The sequence below is a fragment of the Cryptomeria japonica genome, chromosome 4, assembly GCF_030272615.1.
Source record: "Cryptomeria japonica chromosome 4, Sugi_1.0, whole genome shotgun sequence".
NCBI lineage: Eukaryota > Viridiplantae > Streptophyta > Pinopsida > Cupressales > Cupressaceae > Cryptomeria > Cryptomeria japonica.
This window is the reverse complement of record NC_081408.1, coordinates 753,466,297-753,489,284: the sequence shown is the minus strand read 5'-3', so window position 1 is coordinate 753,489,284 and position 22,988 is coordinate 753,466,297.

Genomic DNA, 22,988 nt, shown 5'->3' with positions numbered 1-22,988 from the left:
TGGGCAACACTCAGAAGGTTGTGTCTGAGACCATCAACCTAGTACACATTGTCAGCACTACTCTTTCCATTTAGAGAGATGGACCCTCTACCTTTGACCATGCATGGTGCATCATTTCCAAAGAGAACCACACCACCATCATACTCCTCCAAGGATAGAAACTTGCTCTGGTCACCTGTCATATGGTGAGAACAGCCACTGTCAATGATCCACTCATTGGAATTATCAAACCGGGAGACAAGAGCCTTCTTGTTTGATACATCTTCTTTCACAGCAACAAACACAATATCTTCATTTTCTTCATCCTCTAATTCTTCATCTGTGACACCTTCATCAACTGCCACAAAATAGTTTCTTCGGTTTCCTCCTTTGAATTTCCTGAACTTTTCTGGTTTGTCCTTGTTATCGCCATTAGGACAGTTTATATCAATATGTCCTATCTGGTTACAAGAAAAGCATTTCAAATGTAACTTACCTTTGTATTTACTGGTTCCTTTAGGAAGCTTCCTAGCAAGGAGAGCTTCAAATGCCATCAGAATTTCCTCATCATTCATTTCTTTGCTTTGTCTAGGTTCACCACTAGTGCTAGCTTCTTTTCCTTTTCTGGATGGTATAGCAAAGGCTTTAAATGTTGCTTCATTCTTTTGAACACTGCCATCAAAACTATTCAGCTCATAGGTTGTCAACTTGGCTATGATGGAGTCCAAGGATACCTTAGCCTTGTCTATTGATCTCAACTCCTAAATAGCAGCAACCCTTATTGCATAGACTAGCAACAGGATCTCAGGACTTTGCTTACCACAGTGGAATCTTCTATTTTCCCACCTGCACTCTTGATTTCTCCAACAACTATTTTGATCCTTATTCCATACTACTGAATGGTCTCACCTTCAACCATCCACATATCTTCAAACTTCTACCTCTTAGGCTTTCTTCCTTAGCCTTTTTTACATGTTCATAACCACCATAGATATTTTCAAGAGCATCCCATACCTCTTTGGGATTTACCTTGTCCTGAACATCAATAAACTCAATGTCAGATAGACTACTAATAAGGGCTTCCATGACTTGCCCATTTTCTTGTATCTCTCTCTTTTGGTCACCGGTGAGAGTACCAGTAGGGACAACATAGACATTCTCAACATAACTCTAGTGTTGAGTACCCATGCTTTTGATGAATATCTTCATCCTATCTTTCCATATACCAAAATTTTCCTGTTAAACTTTGGACCTTCCCTCTTCATCATTTGACTAGGATCTTTACCTCAAGTGGTTAAGCATAGAACATAGAGGACCTAGAGGAAGCTTTGATACCAATTGATAACTCAATGATTAGCAAATAGTACCAAACCGGTACTGAGAGGGGGGGTGAATCAGTATAGGCAAACTACAGTTTCTAAACTGATTCCCTAGCAATTACTCCAAATGACTGGCAAACACTGACAGCGGTTTGCAGTAGAGTGAAACCGATAAAACTCAAAACAACTAAAACAATCATAAACTAGTTCCTCACTTATCTTCCTTCTCAACTCAAAAATACACTACCATTTCACCCTTAAGTATGAATAGGTAATCTATCATCATATCTTCACAACAGCTAGTTCAACATGTTTTATTGACAGCCATAAAACATAGAACCATCATATGCTTAACAAGTAACATCAAAGCATCACAAGATAAAAGCATCACACATGACACACATATTTTTCACGTTGAAACCCAACTAGGAAAAACCACAGTGGGGATGAATACCAACAAGCTTGTTGTTGAACTCTTTTTAAGTTCGCTCTATTAGTAGCCTTGTCCAGTTAAAGATATTACAATAGGTTCTACTAGGAACCGATCATGTTAGGGATCACCTGGTTAAGGGATGGCTACAATACCCGGTTAAGGGTTAAACCCGGTTAGGGTTACCTTGTTAGAGGATCTCAAGAACTCAATAGCTAAAGGATCTCCAGAGCTCTATAGCTTCCCAGAACTCAATAAGTTCAAAGGATTTGTATCAAGTCGGTTAAGGCTACCCTGTTAAGGGATTTCACAACTATTGAAGTGGTTAAAGATCAATAGGAATTACAATGATCTGGTAACAACACTCAATGCTAATGCAGATCCATTTTTGGCTCCTCTCCACCTTCTACACATTCACTTTGCAGGTATCTCTTCTCTCCTTTGGTCTGGCAAGAATCTTGTATCACTTCCCTTGGATACACACATAAATTTTGCCAACAACATTAGAAAGAAACACAACATCGACCTTATAGGAAATAGACAGGTCGTAGCAAAAACCTTAAACCCTAAACCTGTTAGGTTAAGCAATTCAAATAGTTCAATCCTGACCGTTGAATCATACTGCATTAAATGCAACAATCTTGAATCGATCTCAAGACATTCTCCATCATCCATTATCCACTGATTTCATGGCAGCCGATAACCCATCACACGTTATCACCGTTTGACAAACTTCGTACATTCCTAAGGTAGATAGAGATAGTCTTCTTCATGCAAGATCCTTCACATGCACAAAGCTTACATGGAAACATGATCTGTTCTCCGTTATACTGCTAATGCATCACACAAAGATCACCGATTGAGTCACACCGGCTTGAGGTACTCCAATCAGAAATCCTAAAGTGGAAACTACCTACCAACTGGTAGTCATACAAAGCTTTCATGTGCCAGTTCCCATAACTACATGCTAGTTCACCTTGACATGCCTGTTCATCTAGAAAAAATATACCGCTTCACTTTGGCATATATACCAGTTCACACATATGTCGGTTTTCTCTTCTCACATATCACATATGTCGGTTCACCACTTCACATATTGACATCAATGACAACATACAATATCATTATGTCCTCATACCAGTTCACATAATGCCAATAGAAGTTGGGTAGTTGTAAATTCCATGTGAAAATGAAAAGGATATAAAACCTCTATAATGGTCATTCAAAAGAGGAGGTAAAAATTGGAGAAGGAATTGGAAAGCATTGCAAACATTTTGTTATCATATTTTCATTGTTTCAATCTCTTGTTTTGTGGTCTTGAAAGTTTTTCCTCTTGTTTCCAAGCCTTGTGCAACTATGTACAACCTGGAAACAAGTGTATTTCTACAATTATAGTGTAGTATATTGAATCATATTTCCATTTCTTTTGTTTTGAGTTTATTTCATTCAATTTTGATAAAGTTCTGAGTGTTTTGGTGAAAATCATTTGGAACTACCCAAAACCTTGATTTACGGCTACAAATTTTGGAAAAATAATCATAACTTTGGATTTAACCATTGGATCTTTCTATAACTTGGAGAAAAATTTTATAACTAGCATTTCTAGAATCTGACTAGAGAGATTATCTTGGTGATTAATATTTTTAGAGTTATTAATGATTGTTCATGACTATAATTTCATGACCATAATAGAGTCAATTTCATAGTTTGGGAAAATTCTTGATTTTCATTTGCAAGAAATGAATAGATGAAGGGTTTAAATGATTCATATTTAATGGATAATATATGGATCTACAATAATGATGGATTTATATCTATGGAGAAGATTTGATAATGGTTACTTGATTGATGATTTTGTTGGGAAATATATGACAATGTCTCTAACATGTTGGAAGATTTGTGTTGATAATTAAACTTCACAAATGATTTGAGGTTCTTGGTTAAATTTTCTTGATGCTCTGCATCAACTATTTTCATGGTGATTCATAATAAGTGGTAAGTAGATGTCTCTAGCATCTCCATAATTCTATTACTTTTTAGATATAAGATCCATAGATCTTGGCATAGGAAGGATTTATTTCATGAAATAGGTTCCATTTCTTGATCCCACAGTTGGTAGTGTCTTGACAAATGTAATGTAGAACCCCAATGTAAGAGAGGTTGAATACCTAGTGGATTGTAATGTGGTATAGTGAATTCAAGATTTTGGAATTATTGAGTTTTTATTTATCCCTTGCTATTTATGATTTTTTTGGTTATGGTTGTGGTGTTTGTTGTAATGCCCCACTAGGAAACCCCGAAGGGATTAAGCTAAAACACACAAATGGAGTTCAATAATTTTATTTTTTTAAAAATTAAACACAACCTAATGATACAACAAGATATCAAAGAACAAATTATATAGCGGAAGACATCAACTAACAACTAAAGAGTTTCCCAATGTGGTTACTTTATTCCAAATTTAACTTAACTCAAGACAAGATAATACTTATACAAAGAATAATTTCTTTCATTAAGACTAAATCATATGTAACATATGAATACATCCATTAAGGTTAATTCATACTCTTCATCCATACTTTTCATTAAAATTTTAGTCATGTATCGAATTTAATAACACACTTGAATTTCATCATAAACTAACGAGATCTTTCCATGCATACTTAATTTCCTTAACAATTATAGAATACATTATACAAATCAACTACATTGTTTCATGAACCACATTATTGCATAAAGAGATGACTGAAAACATGCATTACAATTAATTTCATCTAATCCACCTACACATTCTATCAAAATACCATCCATACATGCTAACACTAAAACATGAAACATAAGAACAAACACAACACATAACACCAAAATGATCTCGGAGTTCACCCCTATAGGGCTACATCTCTGGGTCTACTCAACTGCAAGACCCCTCTGATAATTAAATAAGTTAAGGGTACATAAGTTTCATATCATTTACATTCCTACCATCAAGGTGAATCATACCAACAAACAACCGACCACATCGATCAATAATTACATAAATGATCCCTACAAAGAAACAAATCCAATTGAACATATCAAAAGCTAATACAAGGTCCATTGCCCGACAAGTTAGAGACCTGAACCGCTATGGCCAACCACAAATCACCACTTGACACCTGCATAAAGGACAAGACCCGTTAAAACACCATCACAAGGCAACAACCAAACTAGAAACCAAAGACATAAATAGGTACCCCAAATCAACCAAACGACAGGGTCCAAACAAACATATCAAGGCCTTGCCATTACTTTAAACAAAAGAGAATACAAAAATTAAACTTGCATAGGCAATAACCAAAAAATGACAATCTTCTTTCCTATTGGTTTAAACAATAAAAGTCAATCAAGTTTTCTAAATGATCTAAGTTTTCAAAATACATTAATAGAAAAATCACCATAACGAGGAGAATACAATACCACAATTGCAATAATCCATTTGTCTATGTCTCAATACAGAGAAAAATTATAAACTAACCATTTATTTTACTAAATGAAAATCTCATTAACTTACCAATTTTCCAAACGATACATTATTAAATTTTCAATAATTCCAATAGCATATCACATAATATATTACTGAATAAAATATTATTTAAAAATTATCAATTTAATAAATATATTTCATTTCAACAATTTTCCAAATAAAATAATATTTTATCTTTTTCCCAAAAAGATACTTCCTCCATAAAACAAATACCAAAATTAAATATTAATTATTATATATTTATTTATCCCCAAAAATATAAACAATTAATAATTTAATAATACACAATATTAACGAATTAAGTGTTAATATATATATATATATATATATATATATATATATATATATATATATATATATATATATATATATATATATATATATATATATATAATCATGATTAACATATGTTTAAAATATATATTAATTAATAATTAACATATAATAATCAAATATATTAATTAATATTTACTAAAACAATTAAACATTTATAAAACCCACTTTAAATTTAATATGTTATAATATATATATTTATATTTATTATTATTATTTATTTATTTATTTTTTAATTATTACTTTATTTTTTATTTATTCTATTTTTTTAAAACATGTAAATAATTTCCAAATTCATTAAAACCCCTTTGACAGAATTTACATAGAAATAAAATTCCCAACTCAATAAAATTCATTCACAGAATTTTATTCCAATTACTTTTTCTTTAAACTAGATAAACCAATAAATTTAATTCACAATTAAATTTATTTATAAAGAAATCAACTAATTTCACAAAGATTTATTTAAAGGACTATTAGAACAAATCAACAAGAGAGAATAATTTTTTTCATAATAATTTCCCTAATTTTCTCAAAATTAAATTACTCCCATTAACTAGAAAATTAACATCAGGCAATAAATTTTAAATCAAAACCTAAATTAACCAGAAGATGGTTTTGGATCTGATAAATACACACACACCATTCAGAGAAAAATAGAATTATTATCTTAAAAACTAACAAATCAGTAGAAGAGCCCTAATATGTAGAAGAGCCCTAATCTTTTCAATAAGCTTCCAATAAATTTCCCAACTTGATATAGCTTTCTTGGAAGAAATATGTAGAAGAGCCCTAATCTTTTCAATAAGCTTCCAATAAATTTCTTCACCTAAATTCCTGACCTATTTCTTGTGTATCTAAAATAAAGACCTATTCCCTATTTAAACTAAAATTCTAGGTTCAATAGCTTTTTCTCAAAAAACCTAAATTTAGAATAAAAGTAATTTTATTTTATTTTCTAATTTTATGACAAAAGATAAGCTAACATGCAATAATTAAAAATCATTATTCTTTGTTTTCTTTTCTCATGCAAATTAATTAATTTTCTAAATAAAGAATTAAAACAATACTTTAATTCCAATTATTTCTATTATTCATTTTTTTTTAATTTATTCTTTTATTTATTTATTCATTCATTTATTTAAAATTCTAGGAATGATAAATATAATTAATCTAATTTATTTTTCCACTAAAATTTAAATAAAAAATATATTTCTAATATCATGCAACTTGCAACTTAATTTAATTAATCAATTAATTAAGTTTATGGAATTATCTCATAGTTGAATTGCTTATGCATTGAGATTCTAAATTTAGTTAATTAAAAGAAATGATTTTCTCCCTCATTTAATTTTTAATTAACAAAACTAATAGTTGCATTTCACAATATTAATGAGGGTAAAATATTTTTAATTAAATTAAATTCTCAAAACCAATCTTACACACTATATAAAATAAATATGAATAAAACTCACTTTTCTAATCAAAATTGATTTTCTTAAATAATTACAATTAATCTTTCTATTCCAAAAAGCAAAAGAGATTAAATTATTTCTATTTCGAATAAATTTAAATCTTTCCTTTTTAAAATGCATAAAGTGAATAAATTCGTTATTTAAAATTAACCATTAAATTAAACTCACTGCAAACATAAATAGGGTGATCTTTTTAATTAATGATGAATCACATAAAAGAAACCTATTTATTTTAATTCCTCAATTACTAATGTATAAATGAACACATTAAATCAAAATAAATACTTAGGGTTAAATACTCTATTTACTGCATGCCAAGCACGCAAACCAAGTAAGCCAACCAATTACCTGACCTGCAAACCCAAATGAAAAGAAAACTAATAGAACACAAGCGACGCTCATTTGAGTATGACTAGGGTAAACTGAAGGTTTTGCGACCACCCAACCCAAATTCTAAGGACGAAAGAGGTATACTCAACCCTGCGAATCCAAGTGAAGATGAACCTTACACCTAGGCGGTACTGTACTTGCAATCTCCTGCAACCAAGAGTCAGACAAACATACATATATATATATATATATATATATATATATTTAATGAAGATGTTAGCTCGAGATTAATAACAAGAATCAGGGGGACAGTTTAGACTTACATAAGAATCAATGCGAAAGCACATTAACAGATACTCACAATAATCATAATACCTGACTAAACATTACCTCATGGTAATTCAACCATTCAAGATTGCCACATAAAAAGTCAACCAAGGTCAAACCAGTTTTACAAAGTTGTCTAGGGTAGGAGTACTACATTTGTAGGGAGACGTTTACAAATTATGCATATAATCTTTATATTATATTCATTTCATGGGAAATGTTCCTAATAGAATCCTTAATTAATTAATCTAGAGAAAGATCACACTAAAGAAAGAAATCTAATCATCACCTTTCTTTTTAATTAAAAAATTTGAGATAAAAGACCAGTTAAGGAGAATTAAGACATAATATTCTATCATGTAAAATTCTATTTTCTATCACACTTTATGATATTTTAAAAAAAATATATTAAATAATTCATCATTGTAACATATCGATTATGTGACTTAACTAGTTCCAATTCAAAAGGGTCACACTAGAATGTTTTGAATTAGTCTTAAGACTAGGTATTTGGGATAGGGTCCAAACCCTTATATACCAACCAACTAAGTAAAAAGAGGATCTCATAAGCAGTGAGAAAACAAAAACTAAAAAAGAGAAAACCCTTTTTTGAAAGAGATGCTTTTGATTGGAGCATCAAACTGGCAGGAAAAGAGGTTCTAACTGTACATTAGATTAAAAAAATTCAGATCAAAGGCATTTAGGTAAGAACCCCAAACTAGATTCCAAAAAAAGAAACTTAATCCAAGACAAAAGTAGCTAAGGGAATAGACAACAAGAAATGAGTTTTGAAAGGCTCTCTAAAACATTTTCCCTATAAGAATACCTTGAACAAAGAATATCTCATATAAGGAGAGGGATCACCAAGATTTAAAAATAAATTAGGTTTAGCAGGCACCTAGAATCCATGAAACAATACAATCACCTAGCCATTCCCAAAAAACATTAAGCACAGTGGAAAGTATAGTCAAGGAATGAACTAGAACCTTGTTGCCTGGGGTCTTTGATCCCCAATCCACCTAAGTCCTTACTCAAGCAGCACCATTTTCATTTAACAACATGCATCCTTTTCTTACCACTTCCATCTAATTAACCACAAAATTGCACCAACGATAATGTTGTGGGTCCAACAACTTGGTCATCGGTCATGAAAGCATTGAACGAGTTCTACTTTAAAAAATTACATAAAACATTTTTAATTTATTTGATTGAGTCTTATTTGAAAAAAATATTATCAATGACGTTTCCTTTCTCCAAGAATTGGATCTAGGTTCTTTTCATCAGATAATATGTAACATCCAATGAATAAATATTTTCTTTACATATGCTTATTTTATTTAATCATCAGAGCTTGAATTATAATTTATATCTTTGTGGAAGTAGAAGATACAAGCTGAAGAGTCGTGTGCAAGTAAATTTCGTAAAAGAAAGCAAGCAGGCATTATCTTGAATGACATGGAAACAAGCTCATCAGCTGCCAAGAAGCGATCAACAATTGGAGAAAAGCAGAGGAAAGTGTTAAAGGGTGACAAAATACATAGATTGTATGCAATACAAACAAACAATGTTTGGAGTGCATGATGTGGTCTCTAATTTATGTCCAGAGGGACTAACTGGTTTTGGAGTTCCTGGGAAACCTATTGGGCCACTAATGGAGGAAATCAATGTGTTTATGCAAGGGGCACTTTTTTTCTATTATGAGAATGATGCTTTTTCATTGAAGGATATTTGGAAGACAATATTTGAAAATTTCTATGGTGGGGAACCAGAGTTGGTGGACTCGAAGTACTTTTCAGCTTCCAGAAGACCAAGAGGTTATGTACACAATCTCCCAATAGAAGGGGGATTTAAAGCATTACCTCTCTCCCCCATGACTATTCAGGAAGCACTTCCTCAGACAAAGGACTATTTTCTTCAATGGGATCAAAGAAAAAAATTAAATTGCATAGACTCTAGATGATTTGGTAGTGTCCTTCATGAAGAACTTTGTACTATAATTGAAAATTCACAAGGGAAACTACAAGATAGTGAACATAAATATATTCTTGAAAAGTGTGAAGAATGGAACTTGGTTTGGGTGGGGCCATGTCAGGTGGCTCCTCTAGAGGTTGATGAGATAGAAATTATATTATGATTCGATAAAGATCACACTCGTGGAACTTCTTGTGTGACTGGTCAATTGCACACTGTTTGGGTAATGCATTCCAATTAGATACGGTTGCATACCATTTATCTATCTTGAAAGAATTTTATCCTAATGGCATTAAAGTTATTTCTCTATTTCCTGGTTAAAGGGTGATAAAATATGTTAAAGGGTGGACAAAAACCCAATAGATGGGTAGGTTGATTCAGAGGGAAGATGTCCAAGATTTGAATACAGAAGTACAGGAGGACTTAGAAGAGATTGGTTTCAATGACTTCCGAAGATCTTAGTAGATGTCTTTAGGTCTTAGTGGATGAAATACCTAAAGACATCCACTGAGACCTAAAGACATCTACTAAGATCTTCAGAAGTCATTGAAAGCATTGTCTACTAAATCCTCCAGTATTTCTATATTCAAATCTTGGACATCTTCCCTCTGAATCAACCTACCGGTCTATTGGGTTTTTGTCCACCAACTATTAAGGACAAGCTTGTTCTTTTCACATATTTCCATAGATACAACACAACTTAAATGCATCCCAAGTCGATGCAAAACAACCTCTGCTCCACCAATACCAAAAAATAGAGAAATAACTTTAATGCCATCAGAATAAAATGCTTTCAAGATAGATAAATGGTATGCAACTGTGTCTATTTGGAATGCATTACCCAAATAGTGTGCAATCGGTTAGTCACACAAGAAGTTCCACGAGTGTGATCTTTTTCAAATCCTAACATAATATCTATCTCAATCGTCAACCTCTAGAGGAGCCACCTGACCTGGCCCCACCCAAACCAAGTTCCATTCTTCACACTTTTCAAGAATGTATTTATGTTCACTATCTTGTAGTTTCCCTCATGAATTTTCAATTATAGTACAAAGTTCTTCATGAAGGACACTACCACATCATCTAAAGTCTATGCAATTCAATTTTTTTCTTGATCCCATGGAGGCTAATAGTCCTTTGTTTGAGGAAGTGCTTCCTGAATATTCATGGGGGGGAGAGGTAATGCTTGAAATCCCCCTTCTATTGGGAGATTGTGTACATAACCTCTTGGTCTTCTGGAAGCTGAAAAGTACTTCAAGTCCACCAACTCTGGTTCCCCACCATAGAAATTTTTGGATATTGTCTTCCAAATATCCTTCGATGCAAAAGCATCATTCTCATAATAGAAAAAGGTGGCCTTGACATGAACACATTGATTTCCTCCAAGCATGGCCCAATAGGTTTCCTGGGAACTCCAAAACCAGTTAGTCCCTCTGGACATAAATTAGAGACCACATCAAACACTCCTGACATTGTTTGTTTGTATTGCATACTCTCTATGTATTTTATCACCCTTTAACACTTTCCTCTATTTTTCTCCAATTGTTGATATCTTCTTGGTAGCTGATGAGCTTGTTTCCATGTCATTCAAGATAATGCTTGCTTTCTTTCTTTTATGAAATTTGCTTGCACATGACTCTTCAGCTTGTATCTTTTGCTTCTACAAAGTTTATGATACTATCAAATTTCTAATGACGATGAAAGAAACATCCAACAAGGATGTTGTATGTTCGACAACATTTTTTGGCTGGAGCAGTGATCATAGCCACCATCAGAAGAGTTCATGCTGTTGTTCGAATTCGGACGTTAAATGGCATCGTCATAAGTCCGACGATAATTTTTTGACAACTAAATTTGTCAATAGTCCAATGAAAAGTAGTCAGACTTTCGACGATCGTCCATCAGAAATTTGCCCCAAATGTACTAGTGATCAATTACCAACCTCCTTTGTTTCACTGGTTCTTCCACTACCGGTGATCAGATTTCTCTATCTAATCACTTACTGATTTCTCTCTACCTTTCTTCTCTTCTTCTAATCTTCACCCTACATAGTATCACTCCTATATTGTTGGACAATATGCCACTAAGAGGGGGGGTGAATCAGTGGTTTCCAAACTTAACCCTTTTTAACCTAAGATTTATTTACTAGTTAAAAACCTTATACCAATTCAACCTACCGATAAGATAAGGCAAGACAATACTTGATACAACCACACAAAAAGGGCATATCATATAACATTGGTTATATGAGGAAAACCCATGATGGGGAAAAACCTCAGTGAGTAATGCTGCTAGAGACCTTCTGCTCCAATCCAGCCTCACAATGAAAATCTAATTAAAATATTTAGGGCACCAACCCAAGGAGCACCAACCCCTACACTGAGCTCCAACTCTGTGATCACAAATGATAATATAAAACCAATACACAAGTAATAACCCTATTACAAATTATTTTTGTAACACCTTCAAACCTTCTATTAGTTGCCTCTTTCCTTTTGCTCTTCCTTTTCTATACTAGTCACTTCTTTTTCTATCTGAATTCCTCTTCTCTGCTTGCTGACTCTACCACTTTCTTCTGTCTATAATCTTTGTTGTTCTAGATGATCCACACACTACATGTAGCTCTACCAGTTCTCTGCACTGCTCCTTTTTGCGTCAAACTTGTTTGTCACACTCTTTTTGCTCATGTTGGATCTTCTTACTCACTCTAGACACTTGTACTAATATGATCTCCTTTGTGTTCTACACTTTGTCGGTTTGTTATCTATCAGTTCACACACACACCTTATTGGTTTCGCCTTCAACACATAGTCACTTAAGATTTTTACCAATATGACTCAGACTAATTTCTTCACTCACAAAGACACACACACATTCTATCTAGCATCACCTGATCATTGATTATGACTTGCATATTTATAAACAAGTCTTTTCACCAAAACCAAAATCAAACTTAGAGTAGTTAGGGTTTCTTCCACTGACCGAATCTTCCATTAGTCCGATTTCATGTTCCTTGGTTCGATCGCCTGCATTGAAGAAATAAGTTTGTGTGCATATGTTTTCCCTCCAAAGTGTGTTTACCAAACATGGCAAACCTACCCTGTCACATGACCTTGATTTTTTTTTATCTCATTCATTACTCCAGCTATTTTCTTCTCTAGGTTCAATCTTCCATCCATTCTTCATTATCATTCTTCAACCTCACTTTACATTATCATCTAGTACCTACTGCATTAAGACCATGTGGCATTAACTTCATCTGATAGCTACATATTTTTCCTCATTAGCCTTCTACAATCTGCATCCGGTGGCTACTCTTTCATCTGATTACATCTAGTGACTATATCTATCTCTGGTGGATTACAATAGGTACATGTGACTTCACCTTTCATCCTCTCTGTAACTACAACTTCATCATGCCTTTATACTTTTTTTGTTCCTTGTTCCCTTACTCACTGGTACTTTCACATCATTATGCAACCTTGCTTGCTTGCCCATGAATACTACTTGCTCAATGATTACTTTGTCTTCATACTCTTCTCACCGGTGGGTATTATATAAGTCTTGCTTCATTGCTATCACCATCATACCACCAATCTACTTCTTACCTTCTATTGCATACTCTAATCATCAGCATATCCTATTCCACCAGTATCACAACCTTACTAGTTGGCATCAATGATATCTAAAATACTCCTTATTCTAGTTCATGCTTCATACCAGTTGATATTAGCATGCCAATAATCTCCAATAGTCTATGTTTTGGAGACCTCTCCATTTATACTGGTGACACCAATATAATGCTCTGTCATACACTAGTGACCTCTCCATCCCGGTTGACATCAATGACTTGTCTATCTACAACATACTGGTTCATCCCACATCCAATTGACCTTCTTCCATCCTTTTGACATAAATTACAACACAATGCCAAAAATCTCCCCCTTTGGTGTTGATGTCAACAATGATCTAACTCTCCCCCTTTGACAGTAATGGAAAAGGGTCTATGTCAACAAAACTCTCCCCCTTTTGATCATGCAACCTAATACCAATTTTAGACTTGTCCAACTATAATGCTTGATACCAAAGGAAACTATTTCTCCTCTTGACAGCAATCCTCTAGAGCGCAGACATCGATTGAAACATTTCTCCTTTTGAGCAGTACACAGGGAACCTAGGTTTGTTACCAATTGTTGACTCCCCTTGAACCATAGATGATCTACTGACCACAGCTACCAGAAGTCCATCTTCTTCTAACTCTAGGGTTCAGACACAAAAATTTGACACCACTTGATGCCACTTATTGCCATACCACTTGTTTCTCTACTAGTAATTAGAATACCTGATGAACCATTATTACAATATAACACCCATACCAGTACTGGATTACAAAATCTCTAATCTATGACACCAGTTTATCTCCTCCACTATTACTCATCTGTTCATCTAGGCATCATATAGACCTAGTGGTTAATAACAGAGTGAAGCCTTCAACAACTCATCATCTTCATCCTTTCTAGCATCATCAGCACCTACCATCAATCTTCTAACCTCAATAGCTAGAACATCTCTTCCAATTTAAGCATTGAACACACTTACTTTCCATTACTGACCTGGTACATAACCAGTGCACTATATTTGCACCATGCAACAATCGAGATCATAAAAAGATATTTCACTTCCATGATGTCCACATCAGACCTGAAGCAACCAAACCAATATCTCTATCAAGTTAAACAATAACAACATTCTTTATGCACTTCTAGAATCATATGCATCTACAACAGCCTTGTAGAAGTATCTTGTAGCATCTAGTGTCATCATTCTAACATTTGTAGCAGTTGGTACCTCCTCCTTACTGGATTCCTTCATCCTTCATTCTTATTGACTTGCCCTATAACCAATTTCCAATCTATCATCTCATCTTCTTACTCCATGTTTGGTTCTCAAACAAGGTCATCCTTATGTCTACAACATCTGGTTCTTACATTTATCCTTTTTAATTATTAAGGGGGTGAATGGTATGTTCAATGTGTAATTTCCCCCCTAAGGTACTACATCTCCCTAAGTCTTAGGAGATATCACTTGTCCACTAAGTGCACAATGTCGATTCATAACCATATCATCTTGTTTTCTTCTCCAAACCTTCTTGATCACATGTTTCTTCTTCATTGGCACATCTTGATCAACATTCTCCTTGTTCAAATCCAAAAACTCTAAGAGGGGGGTGAATCAGTGTTCTACCAGAATGATCAATTTTAACCTTATTAAAATATGCATACACCAACTGGTATATCGGTACATATAGAATTGAAAGAAGTAAAGCAAGAAATCAGACAATCACATAAATGAATACCATAACACACATAATTATACATGAAAACCTCAAAGAGGAAAAATCACGGTGGGATTTGCAACCCACAATATCAATTCACTAACCATATGAAGAGATATTACAAAATATAGGAGCCTGCACTTGCAGGAAGGCTTACAGTCTAGAGCACACTACTCAATCACAAAAGGAGCCTCACTAACTACATACAAATCCAAACTACAATCTGGAGAATTGAGTGAACTACTAAGATAGCATCTTTTTATGCCTGAGTATAGTTCCAGTTAAGCTCTATCTGTTCCGATCTAAAACCCTAAACTCTTACTGAAATACACCTTTACATAAATATCCTTAGATACATGATCTCTCTAATATATTTCACATTACATAACATTATCATGTCCTCTTATTCATCCATTACTATATCAAAAATGATCTAACCAACTGACCTATATACCCTTCACAATTCATCATGCCTTAAGTCGGCTTACAAAGATAATTACAATATCAATTTACATGTCATCCAGATAACATAAATATATGAATATCAAAAACAATTGCCGATTCCGGATCCAAATGATGTCAGCCTCTAATACCTAAACCATGTCAACCTGCATTGCTAGTAACCTGATAATTCCTTCCATCCTATTGATGCCGATGTCAGTGTCAGTGAAGTATCTATGAAGTGCCTACTGGTACACAACCAAACCAAAACATGAATCCAAAATAGCTTGCCATGTTTCCATCAATGACAACATAGTTGAACCAACCAATTGAGTGTGAATTGCCAACAATATCCCCCTTTGGCATTGATGACAATAATCATGTGAAAAATGATCATGGTTTCATTTGCCAGTTTCATCCTACTTGCTCACCCTGAACTGAATATCCATCAATACAAAATACTCCATACTCCCCTAATGTATACAACTCCCTCTTTTTTTTTTTCACATCTATATCACCCCTGTTGGATACAATTGTTTAAATGTGTATTGTCTTTGATGTTACACAAATGTCATATCAGAATCTACTGAGCTTAGAATGTTCGGCAAAGCAGTTAGACAGAGTCTACCGAGCTCAGAATGTTCGGCAAAGCAGTTAGACAGAGTCTACCGAGCTCAGAATGTTCGGCAAAGCAGTTAGACAGAGTTTACCGAGTTCAGTCGGTCTTCGAATAAAAGGTGAAGGAAAGTCAGTCTTTACCAAGTTCGCAGTCTTTACCAAGTTTAGTCGGTCTTCAAAGAATAGGTGAAGGAAAGTCAGTCTTTACCGAGTTCGCAGTACTTATCGAGTTCAGTCGGTTACCGAAGAATCAGCAGTATTCACCGAGCATCAGTGAAATGTTTATGCAGCCGACCAAAGCAATATTTATTAATTGAAACTTGTATATGTAGCCGACCTATGTAATATTTATTGTAACTTATAATTGAGCTGACTTGGTAACCTGAATGGTATATATGAGAGATCAAGTTGCGATTTTGAAGTGTGAAAAATAGTGAAAAAGTATGGAAATGTGAAGGAGCAGAAATGTGCGAATTCTGATGAAGGATCAGTGATATCCTTGAGGTGCAGAAAAGATATATGTGATCAAGTAAGGATCTATTGGCACAGAATAGAGATCTGTATCAGCAAGATAAGTTGTGTTTAATTCAGATCACTTCATTGTTGCTTTCTAACCATTGTAGCAGTGACTCAGAAATCTCTTAACAGAGTTGGTCTAACAACCATTTTGTAAATCCTCTCACAAGGTGACAATTTGGTTGAATTGTTCTTAAGACCTTTCACAAGGCCACTCCTAGCAGGGTGATTAAATCCTCTAACAGGGTCACACCTAACAGTGTGTTTTGTAACCTTTAACAGGGTTGGCTCCTAACAGGGCTCACTTCATAAGAGTGAAAATCAGTAACTAGTTACATTGGTGGTTTTCCCAAAATTGGGTTTCCACGTTATATCTGGTGTTACTTGTGTTCATGTTATTTGTTTCATGCATGTTAATGTCTGATAAACAATGATAAGTTAATTTACCGAGTTTCAGCAGTTTATATTTAAGACATCTAAGGGACTTGTGGATTTATTTTTGTGGTAACTGATTCACCCCTCCCCTCTCAGTTACTCCATCCATATTTCCAACAATTGGTATCAGAGCTTTCGGTGCTTGCAGGAAGGATTTCAAGGATCTAAGCTAAAGATCAAAATGTCTTACAAGAGGGAAATTCCAAGGCTAAATAGAAATAACTTTTCAGCATGGCAAGGTCTCATGAGACTCCATTTGGCTTCCATTGGAGATACAGGATTGACACATCTTGACACAGAATATGTGACACCCACTGGTGCACTAACTGTTGCTGATATTGCTGCAAAGAAGACTCATAACACCATGATGATAGATATTGCATCTGCCCTAAGCTATGAAGAGTTTGATGATGTCAAAGATTGCAAAACTGCATTTGAAATGTGGAACAAGCTGAAAGATATCTATGGTGGTGATGACAATGTGAGAAGAGCCAAAGCAGAAAGCTTGAGAGGACAGCTTGATCAATTGAAAATGAGTGAGGATGAAAATATTGCAAAATATGTTGAAAGAGTTAAAGCCAGTGTCAGTGCAATCAAAGCTTCTGGAGGTGATATCTCAGAGGAAACAGTCATAAGCAAAGTTCTCAGAACATTACTACCCATTTATGCAATCAGAGTTTCTGCAATTCAGGAAAGAAGATGTGAAGCAAATCACAAGATAAATTTAGAGGCCATAGTTGGAAGATTAACTGCATTTGAATTAGACAACTATGAAAACTATGTTCCAGCTTCCAAAAATATGGAATCAGCATTTGAAGCTAAGGTTTCACTCAAGGAGAAAGGCAAAAAGAAAAAGGAATCTCGGTCAGAAAGTGAAGATGAATCAGAACCAAGTTCAGACAGTGATCTCCAAATAATTGAAGCTCTTCTAGCAAAGAAATATTCCAAAGGCAGAGGAAAATACAGAGGCAAAGTTCCTCTAATCTGTTTTTCATGTGATGAAGTCGGTCATATTGCTGCTAGATGCCCAAACAAGCAGAGCAAAGATGAGAAGAAAGATCACAAATGGAATGGCAAAAAGGACTACAAATCATTCAAAGGTAAGAAAACATGCTTTATGGCTAAGGATTCTGATAATAGTGAAGATGAAATTGTTTATATTGCTATAAGAGATGATTCTGATAATGATGAGGAAGATGAGATGGCACTTATTTCTCATATAAACAAAAATGATATTTGGATCATAGACAGTGGTTTCTCTCATCATATGACTGGTGATAAAACCAAGTTTGAACATTTGATAGACTATGATGGAGGTAGTGTAAGGTTTGGTAGTGTAAGGAAGAGGTAGAATTCCTATAACCAAAGAACTTGTATTTAATGATGCCTATTGGGTTGAAGGTTTCAATCACAACTTGATGAGTGTGGCACAGCTACTTAATAGTGGACTCAAGGTGGAATTCATGCATGGGAAGGCCAGACTGCTAAATAATCAAGGAAAGCTGATTGGATCAGGCACTCAAACAAAAGGTAATTTGTTCCAACTTGAAACAAGTGAAATTTCATGTTTTATTGCTCAAGTTGAAGAAAGTTGGTTATGGCACAAAAGGTTATGTCATGTAAATTTTGATAACCTAGTGAAAATAAGTAAATTCAGAAAAGTAAGAGGTATCCCAGATATAAAGAAACCTGAGATCGGTCTATGTAAGAATTGTCAAATTGGAAAGATGGGAAAGACTAGTTTCAAAAGCAAAAACTATCAATCTGAAGATATATTAGAAATTGTGCATACTGATTTATGTGGACCCATAAGAACTGAAAGTTATACTGGAGAAAAGTTCTTCATTCTTTTTGTTGATGATTACTCAAGAATGATGACTGTCATGTAATTAAGGAACAAATCAGAAGCATTTGAAAAGTTCAAATGGTATTTGGCCAGAGTAGAAAAAGAAACAGGTAAAAGACTTAAATGTCTAAGATCAGACAGAGGTGGTGAATTCATCTCTCATGAATTCAATAACTTTTGCATTGAAAGAGGAATCAAAAGACAAGTATCAGCCCCTAGAACTCCTGAGAAAAATGGAATAGCTGAAAGAAGGAACAGATCTATCATGGATTGTGCAAGAACCTTAATGATTGAAAAGAATATTGCTATCAAATACTGGAAGGAAGCTATCAGCACTGTTGTTCATACCTTGAACCGAGTACAGCTGAAGAAGGACTCATTCAAAACCCCCTATGAATTATGGTATGGCTACAAACCTAATGTAAGTTACCTAAAAGTATTTGGAAGTAAATGTTACATTTTGAAAGAATCTAGAAAAGGAAAATTTGATGTGAAAGGTGATGAAGGTATATTCCTCAGATATTCTTGCAAGAGTAAAGCATATAGATGTTTGAACTTGTCTACTCATAAGGTTATAGAAAGTGCACATGTGAAAATTGATGAGTTTGCAGAGAGATCGGAAGAAGAAAGCAAAAGAGAACCAGAAGATTATAGAAGATTTGTGTCTATTGAACCTGATACAATACCAGATACATCTGCTAATCAGGAATCTTCTACTCCCGAGTCATCAGTAACTGAGTTACAGAAAGAGCAAACCGAGCCAGTATCTACCGAGTCTGAAGAAACCGAGCCAATATTTACCGAGCCAGACCAGCCAGTTGAAGAACAAGAGGACAATGATGAAATTCATTCTAAAGGCAAGAAACCTGTATTAGCCAAGTATGTCAGACGACATCACTCAGCAGATCAGATCATTGGAGACAAATCTGAAGGAACCATGACAAGAGGTAAGTTGAAAAGCACTTGTTTACTTGCTGATTTTGAACCTAGAAATGTCAAAGATGCATTGGGAAATGATAGTTGGATAGAGGCTATGAAAGAAGAGATAGAACAGATAGAGAAAAACAAGACATGGACTCTTGTACCCAGACCTAAGGATAAAAATGTGATTGGAACTAAGTGGGTATTCAGAAATAAACTGAATGAAGATGGCAAAGTTTCAAGAAACAAAGCAAGACTAGTATGCAAAGGATATGCTCAACAAGAAGGAATAGACTATGGAGAAACTTTTGCTCCTGTTGCAAGATTAGAAGGAGTCAGAACCTTACTTGCTTATGCCACCTACAAAGGATTCAAAGTTTATCAGATGGATGTTAAATCTGCATTTCTTAATGGTATATTGGATGAAGAGGTTTTTATTGAACAACCTGAAGGTTTTGTTGATCCACAAAAGAAGGACATGGTCTGCAAATTACATAAAGCATTGTATGGTCTGAAACAAGCCCCTAGAGCATGGTATGAAAGATTGCATAACTATCTTATTCAGATTGGATTTCAAAGAACTAATGATAACAGTAGCTTGTATATCAAGGAAGGATCAGATAACAAAATTGTCTTAGCAGAAATATTTGTAGATGATACTATTTTCACAGGAAATGATGATCTTTGCAAAGAATTTTCAGTACAAATGAATAAGGAATTTGAAATGTCTATGTTTGGTGAGATCAAATTCTTTGTTGGTCTTCAAATTCAACAAAACAAAAATGGTATCTACATTACACAATCAAAATACATCAAAGAGATACTGAAAAAGTTCGGTATGGAAGATTGTAAACCAGTTGGAACTCCTATGTGTACTAGATTGAAGCTTACCAAGGAAGATGAATCAAAAGAAGTAGATCAAACATTGTATAGATCTATGATTGGAAAGCTGCAGTATGTTGTTCATACTAGGCCAGATATTGCTCTTGCAGTTGGTATTGTTGCAAGATTCTCAGCAAAGCCAAGAGAAAGTCACATGACGGCAATCAAAAGAATAATGAGATACTTGAAAGGAACTGAAGAGTATGGATTATGGTACAAATTTGGAGGAAATTTTGATTTGAAAGTATTTACTGATGCTGATTGGGCAGGAAACATTGATGACAGAAAAAGTACAAGCGGAGGAGCATTCTTTCTAGGAAAGTGATTGGTTTCCTGGACAAGCAAAAAGCAGAACTGTATATCCCAATCTACAGCAGAGGCAGAATATGTTGCTGCAGCAGTAAATTGTTCAAATGTTGTTTGGTTTAAACAGCTATTGGCAGGTATGAAAATGGAAATCAAAGAACCAATTGTCATGTTCTGTGATAATACAAGTGCAATTGACATGTCCAAGAATCCAGTGATGCATCCCAAAACCAAGCACATTGCAATAAAATATCATTTTGTCCGAGAATTGGTGCAGGACAAGGAGATCAGATTGGAATATATTCACACAAAGGAACAAATTGCTGACATATTCACAAAACCATTGGCTAAGGATGCATTTTTGTATCTAAGAGGTAAGTTAGGGGTCACTCCCCTATCTGAAATTCACTAAAGAAAAGTTTTTAGTGATGCATCAACTCATCCTAAGTGAAAAATCTACTAGTTGATGCAGTATAATCAGGAAAATATTGCATATGAATCAGTACAAAAGGTACATTGTAACTCAGATGAAGTCTTATTGTCTTTGGCATGTGTTGTCAAAGAGGGAGAGTTTTACTATCATATCCTACTAAAATTTGAAAGAAAGTTCTTTGATAAAGAGGGAGAGTTTTACTGACCAAAAAGATGAAGTTACTTCACAGAGGGAGATTATTGAAAGAGGGAATGTTCTCTATCCAAAGGAAGTTATGTTGGCATGTTGCTGTCATAAAAGAAAAGACCTTTTTTTTTTTTCAAATTTCATTCTGCTATGACATGTTGTGTTGCCATCAATGCCAAAGAGGGAGATTGTTGGATACAATTGTTTAAATGTGTATTGTCTTTGATGTTACACAAATGTCATATCAGAATCTACCGAGCTCAGAATGTTCGGCAAAGCAGTTAGACAGAGTCTACCGAGCTCAGAATGTTCGGCAAAGCAGTTAGACAGAGTCTACCGAGCTCAGAATGTTCGGCAAAGCAGTTAGACAAAGTTTACCGAGTTCAGTCGTTCTTCGAATAAAAGGTGAAGGAAAGTCAGTCTTTACCAAGTTCACAGTCTTTACCGAGTTTAGTCGGTCTTCGAAGAATAGGTGAAGGAAAGTCAGTCTTTACCGAGTTCACAGTACTTACCGAGTTCAGTCGGTTACCGAAGAATCAGCAGTATTCACCGAGCATCAGTGAAATGTTTATGCAGTCGACCAAAGCAATATTTATTAATTGAAACTTGTATATGTAGCCGACCTATGTAATATTTATTGTAACTTATAATTGAGCCGACTTGGTAACCTGAATGGTATATATGAGAGATCAAGTTGTGATTTTGAAGTGTGAAAAAGAGTGAAAAAGTATGGAAATGTGAAGGAGCAGAAATGTGCGAATTCTGATGAAGGATCAGTGATATCCTTGAGGTGCAGAAAAGATATATGTGATCAAGTAAGGATCTATTGGCACAGAACAGAGATCTGTATCAGCAAGATAAGTTGTGTTTAATTCAGATCACTTCATTGTTGCTTTCTAACCATTGTAGCAGTGACTCAGAAATCTCTTAACAGAGTTGGTCTAACAACCATTTTGTAAATCCTCTCACAAGGTGACAATTCGGTTGAATTGTTCTTAAGACCTTTCACAAGGCCACTCCTAGCAGGGTGATTAAATCCTCTAACAGGGTCACACCTAACAGTGTGTTTTGTAACCTTTAATAGGGTTGGCTCCTAACAGGGCTCACTTCAGAAGAGTGAAAATCAGTAACTAGTTACATTGGTGGTTTTCCCAAAATTGGGTTTCCACGTTATATTTGGTGTTACTTGTGTTCATGTTATTTGTTTCATGCATGTTAATGTCTGATAAACAATGATAAGTTAATTTACCGAGTTTCAGCAGTTTATATTTAAGACATCTAAGGGACTTGTGGATTTATTTTTGTGGTAATTGATTCACCCCTCCCCTCTCAGTTACTCCATCCATATTTCCAACAACCCCCCCTTTGACATCAACACAATC